Source organism: Lactuca serriola, chromosome 2 (assembly GCF_051521515.1).
Source record: "Lactuca serriola cultivar US96UC23 chromosome 2, Lser_US96UC23_V15, whole genome shotgun sequence".
In the NCBI taxonomy this organism is placed as follows: Eukaryota; Viridiplantae; Streptophyta; class Magnoliopsida; order Asterales; family Asteraceae; genus Lactuca; species Lactuca serriola.
In genome coordinates this window covers 22,876,689-22,883,762 of record NC_136409.1, presented here as the reverse complement: position 1 = coordinate 22,883,762, position 7,074 = coordinate 22,876,689, and positions in this window count along the sequence as shown.

Here is a 7,074-nt window from a genome sequence, read left to right as displayed (position 1 = left end):
TATTTTAGTAGTCACGGCAACACATGATGAAAGCGTCTATAATAAACATTAGGAAACACTAATTCATGAAAAAAATTACTAGCATCATGTTGTGTCAGATATGTGATTATAGAATATAATATGAAAGAAACAACCATGAGAGCTGAAAATTCAACTATTTTTATATTTTAGATTGAATAATGTAATGATTCATCTTTGGAATCCAATTTAAAAAAACTTATTAATTGAAAGTTGATGGAAGCTGAAGCTTCTGATTTTTTATTGCTCTTGAGAAATTGTAAATTACAAAAGGCACAAAAATAATATAAAAAATATAGTAGATACATAGAGAAATACATAAATAATTACTAATTATGGGAATATATAATAGAAACCTGAGAAATCCAGAATTATCAAAATCCACTCTAACACCACCGCCCCCTCTCCCCGCACCGACAAAAAAAGGGAAAAAAAACTTAGGTGTTGTTTGTTTTTTCTGAGGCAAAATGTCTGCAGTCTGCGGACAATTTATGTAGACCTCTGCAGTAGAAGAGGTGGACCAAACGTCTGCAGTCTGAAAAAAGAAGACTGTTTGTTTTTGTAAGATCTGCGGGCTACTAAAATAAACTGAAATCTAAATAAACTGATTTTTTAAAACTTTAAAGTGATTTTTTTTAATATTTTTATGACTTTGTTATAAATAATTAACGAATCTAGATCAACTTTTATGTATTATTGTATACAAAATAAAAATAAAAATAGTATGAATTAACGTATATATTTGATAAAAACCAACAACTTTTGTTGCAAAGTTATAATTATAATTAGTGATCAAAGAATTTGATATATAAATTGATAGAAATAAACTTCGATTTTTTCAATTAAATCCATTAAAAACGTATCATAAATATTTTCTCGAGAAATTGACGATACTGTATTAAATTATGTTTTACAAAATTTGGCAAAAAAAATATAAGAATATATTATGATTTTTTTTAATATTTATATAAACAACTTCAACGACTATTATTGTAATAAATATTTATTTATAAATTTGTCAAAAATATCATGTTTGTATCGTCGAACGTTTTTTTTTAAGTTTTGTAATTTTTTTTTCAAATTGTTTATCATTAATAAAGTTGGAAAAAATATAAATTAAAAAAAAACATAAAAAAAATAAAGATATATATGTTTTTAATTTTAGGCTAGAAGATGTTTGAAGATGTTAGAAGGCTCTGGTCCACATCTGCGCCAAAAAGAGGGCGCGCAGACATTTTTAGGTCTGCAGCCTTCAGAAAAACAAACAGTCTGCGAAAGCTAATGTCTACGCATGGTCTGCGCGGCGCAGACAAAAGAGATCACGCAGATATGCAGACAAAAAACAAACACTACCTTAATCAAGGAGTGTATTGTTTAATTTGAGTTTTGGGGACAAGAAACGAAAATTACTCAAAAAGTGTGCATCCGTAAAGGTATATGTGGGTTAATCTAGTATTGAGATCACAAGAAGGTGTATACTTTTGCTAACAACATATTGATATACGAAGTGGCAATCGATCACACACACACACACACACATATATATATATATATATATATATATATATATATATATGTGTTCAGGTTCATTTGAGACTATTCTAATTTTGTGAGATCGTGAGACCAAATCTAAAAATAATTTTAAAATGCAAAATAAATGGAAAAATCTAAAAATTATTTTTTTAAATATTATTTTCGGAACTTGAATTAACTAAAAAAATAAAAAAAAATCTCGTTTTTTTTTTGAAAAATATGTGAAATATTGTAATAGAATATTATACTGTACATATTATAAAAAATAATTTTAAAATGCAAAATAAATGGAAAAATCCAAAAATTCTTTTTTTAAATATTATTTTCGGAACTTGAATTAACTAAAAAAAATAAAAAAAATAAAAAAAATAAAAAAAATGTGAATCGCGGTCTCACAAAATTAGGTCGTCTCACATGAACCTAACCCTATATATATATATATATATATATATATATATATATATATATATATATATATATATATATATGTTATGACATGTTCTCAGGCTGCCAGGTCTTCTGTGTTGGATCTGGATCGAAGATCTAGAGATGTTGTCGTCAGCGAGTTTCCGATGAGATACCTAAGTTGCAATCACATCAAATTCTTTAGAGTTTCCCAAGGGACTGTGCCCCAGGAGCAAGCTCTGATGATCAAGTTATATCTGTTGGTAGAGATGTGACAGTTCTCTCTAGCTAGAGAGAACCATCTTGGTGTATAGGGTGCAAGTTTAGCCATGGAGGCTCTAGGTTAGAGAAGGTGACTAGAAGCTTGTTAGAAGATTTTGGGTTTTAGGTCTTTGGAAGTTGCCTCCTCATGGAGGAGGAAGCATTCTATTTATATGGGACTATTATGTCACGGGAGAGTCAGGCCTTGGGCCATTCCAACTCAGGCCCAGCTAGCAAGGAGCTGGAAAAGAGCACTGGGGTGCCAGGCGAGTGCCAAGTACAGGCGCCATACAAGGATGTAAGGAGAGCACCAAGCAAGGAAGGCGCACCAAGTATTGACATCTTGTCGATGCTAATGGACCATACGTTAACATGTCCCCCTAGTCCGATGTCATTGGTGAGCGGCCAATGGCATTGGGTTGTATACATTCAAAGAAATAATGCGTCTAAGAGATAAAAAAGAACGATCGAACCTCGACCACGTGAGACGTGGTATTGCGTGATAAGGTAAACATGAACCTATGCAGCACTGGCTGGCCTAATACTCCTTTTTCACGAGAGTATGATCTGGTCGATGTGATACAGCATAGTTGTTATTGGCAACGTGATACAGGTCAGGGTTGTTAATGATGTTATGAAGAGCAAGGCTGGTATTAATGTTATGTAGAGACGGGAGGCTATATTACAATGGTGTCGATAAGATGCAAGACCAAGGTAGCTAAGAATTGTGACATCTCCATACAATCTCTGAAATTGTTACTCTGCACAGTTTTTGTCCCATGCTTCGATGTTCGTAAAGAAAATACAATGTACTCGCTCTATAATTCTTGCCTCCAATTCATAGCCGAACGTTGTCCATAGCAACACCATTGATGAAAATATGCATGCTCCGGCAAGGGGGGATGAGACATGCATCCAACATTGCATATCAAATTAGATTTCTATAACTAAGGTGAAACTTTGGGTCACTAGTCAGTGGTGCACACTTCGCGAGTCCCCTGTAAATAATTTACAAACCGACAGTCGCTTTGCGAGCTTGCCATCAGCACACTTTGAGTATCGCGGTGCTGGAGCGTTTCTCATGAAAGGACAACCGAATCAAATAATATGTCGATTTCATTTTTTTTCTCGCGGTCGCTTCAAAATGCTTTGCGGAATAGCAATAGTAGCATATTTCTCTTTTCCCCTCCCCTTTATTCTTCAGACACCGAGTGGACCGAGATGCGACTCTTATTCTGAAAGCGTATCCACTTTAGCGGGGACGTACCACGTGAGCGCTTGAGCGAGGCTGATCTTTGTCTTGCAGAGTTCGTCGACAATTTGTCGTCATAAGCTTGGTTGCTTTAGTCATGTATGGTTCATGTTCGCCATTGGTTTGGTGACTATACCATGGCATAAGCCAAGTCCTAACTATTAGGTTGACTTGTTGGGTTATGATTATCCATTCGGAGTTTGATCGCATTGCCCTTGCCTCAGATGTGCCTTATCTAGGCCTTTTTCTTTTCTTTAGGGGTGGTGGTGCGAACTGTACGCTTTCCTAGTCCAGGGGATGAATCCCCCATTCTAAACTTTTGGGATGCCTACTCCATATTGGTGTGTTTTGGTGGTCCTACTTGCATGTTCCTTGGTGGCTCTTAGTTAGCCCTGGGGGCATGCACGGCTGGACCCATTATTTTCTAGCTCATAGTCTCCTGCCTAGGAGCTTTCCACTCGTATACACCAAGTGTGGTGATTTTTTTGCATTTTCCCTATAGGTGGCCTAGCTGAGTCTAACAGGCTTGTGTTTCCCGTTGATCATGTTAATGTTTGGATGTTGCTTCGCTTTTTTGATGCAACAAAGTTTTCCACTCGAGACGGCCTATTCACAATCCCAAGTGGTGATATTGTTTTTTTCTCCACATATTGGATTACAGGGTATTCCTTCGACGTTTGGCCTTAGGGCCTAGCAATGGAACAGATACATTGTTAGTGATTTTCTAACCCATTCTTTTTTGGATCCTAATGGATGCTTAGCGTGTATCGGCCTAATGAAATGGTCATGGGTGACTGGGGGTAAACTGGATCCTCCTGGGGTGACGTGGGGTGGCCCCATGGTGTCGATACCTTGTTTATTGGGTGGGCGATGGTTGTTGATCATTGTCATGGCGTGTATGCTTTGAGGAGGAATATGCACCTGGTATTCTGGGCATTCCTTAGCGGGGATTCCCATGGTTTCAATATTTTCAGCAGGTGAATACCTTTCTTTTCTTGGCTATACCTTCTCTATTGCGAGTCGCTCAATTTTAGCATTGGCCCTCTTGTCCTATAGGGGGTCTCTTGGAAAGAGGCCATACGAAAAGTAATTTGGCGAATGTTTAAGTCAATTAGGGATCTCGTTGGTGTTGGTGATCTACTCTACGTCGATGTCTCTTCTGCAGAGAGCTTCAGTTAGTACCTTCTTGATTTGGTGATCGAAAGGTGCTAAGGGCAGCCTATTCGGGGTATCGATGTCTGCGACTTTCTTTTGAAGGTTCTGCTCACATTTGGGATCCCCGCTTGATTGTGCCAATTCTTTCTTTATGTTTTGGTATTTTTTTGCCCTTTTGGTCTCTAACCCTGATGGTGGTAGATAGAGACTCGTCGGTGGTTGGATAGAGTTCTACTCCAGCTTTTTGTGCCTGGCAAAGGATTGTTCCATGTCCTTCTTTGTCTTTTGTTTCGTTCTCTATGAAGGGCTCTCGAATCCCTGCTACAGCCCACAATGTAATACAGTCCGATCTTCTGCATATTGATCCTTTTGATGAAGATATAGAGGCTCGAGATTCATCTATGTCACATGATCCCTCAGCTCATGACACACCCACCTTTTCGGAGGGTGCCTCGTCTCCACCTGTTTCTGAGCCTGGTCCTCCGATTATTGAAATTGAGGATCCACCTCCACCACCACCCCTCAGGAGATCTTCTCGTCCCGTCAAATCCACCAAGCTACCAGATTTTTCTTACTCTACATATTCAGGACTGTTTGCTTCATTTATAGCAAGCATTCATAATCTGTCTGAACCTGAATCATATAAAGAAGTTGTTTTAGATCCTCTTTGGCAGAATGCTATGGCTGAAGAACTCACTGCTCTCCATTAGACTCATACATGGGATTTGGTTTCTCTTCCTCCTGGGAAACATACGATAGGTTGTTGTTGGGTGTACAAGATAAAGACTAAAGATGATGGTTCTGTTGAGCGGTACAAGGCTAGACTTGTAGCAAAAGGGTATTCCCAACAGTATGGTTTTGACTACGAAGAGACATTTGCCCCTGTTGCAAAGATGACGACAGTTCGTACAATGATTGCAGTTGCATCCGTCCGACAGTGGAAGATCTTTCAAATGGATGTCAAGAATGCCTTTTTGAATGGTGACCTCCATGAAGAGGTTTATATGACTCCTCCCCCAGGTATTCAACACCGGCCGGGTGAGGTTTGTCGGCTTCGCAAAGCTTTGTATGGGCTCAAGCAAGCCCCTCGTGCTTGGTTTGAGAAATTCTCTACTGTGATTACCTCTCTTGGATTTGTCCAGAGTAATCACGATTTTGCTCTATTTGTTAGATGCTCAAGTGCGGGACGGATTCTTCTGTCCTTATATGTGGATGACATGATTATTACAGGTGATGACCATGGTGGTATTGAGTCTTTGAAGCATGATCTCGCTCATCGATTTGCTATGAAGGATTTGGGTTTGCTGCGTTATTTCTTGGGTATTGAGGTTGCTCAGTATAAGAAAGGGTACCTTCTTTCTCAGACTAAATATATATCTGACTTGTTTACACGGGCGGGCCTCTCTGACAATCGGAATGTTGATACTCCTCTTGAAACCAATGCACAATATTCTCCTACTAATGGTATTCCTTTGTCCGATCCGAATCTTTATCGCACTATTGTGGGAAGTTTGGTTTATCTCACAGTTACTCGTCCAGATATTGCTCATGTTGTTCATGTTGTCAGTCAGTTTGTTACTGCTCCTACCACTGTTCATTGGGGAGCTGTTCTTCATATTCTGAGATATCTTCGTGGCACTCAGTTTCAGACTCTCTTGTTTCCCTCGACGTCTTCTCTTGAGTTACGTGCCTATAGTGATGTTGATTGGGATGGTGATTGTCATGATCGTAAGTCCACCACTAGATTTTGTGTATTTCTTGGAGAGTCTCTCATTTCATGGAAGAGTAACAAACAGGATGTTGTCTCTAGATCTTCTACAGAGGCTGAATATCGTGCTATGGCTGTAACTACATGTGAGATTATCTGGTTACGGTGGCTGCTTGCAGATATGGGAGTTTACATTTCTTCATCTACTCCCTTGCATTGTGATAACAAAAGTGCGATACAAATTGCAAAGAATTCTGTTTTTCATGAGTGGACGAAGCACATTGAGATTGATTGTCACTTTACCCGTCATCACCTACAGCTCGGGACCATTTTGCTTCCATTTGTTTCATCAACATTGCAACTTGCATATATTTTTACAAAGGCTTTATCAGCTTCTCGATTTCGGTTCTTATGTGACAAACTCTCAAAGCTAATTGTTGCGGCATTGTGAGTTTGAGGGGGGATGTTAGTCTACATATTATTAGCCCGCTTGTTTATGGGCCCTTTAGTCTTTAGCCCATTAGGGTTTCTGTCTAGCTAGTATTTATATCCGCTTTATTCTTTTTAGTCTTTATGCTTTTCTTTGAGAACTCTTGTAATCCCTCTTTATCATAATCATATGACAATATTTACACGAATGACTTGGCTTATGATGTGTAATTAAATATCGATACAATGACTTGTAAGATCAATGAAGTTTGGAAACCGTTCAAAAAACTCTAATCATGTTTTGTTTGTTCAG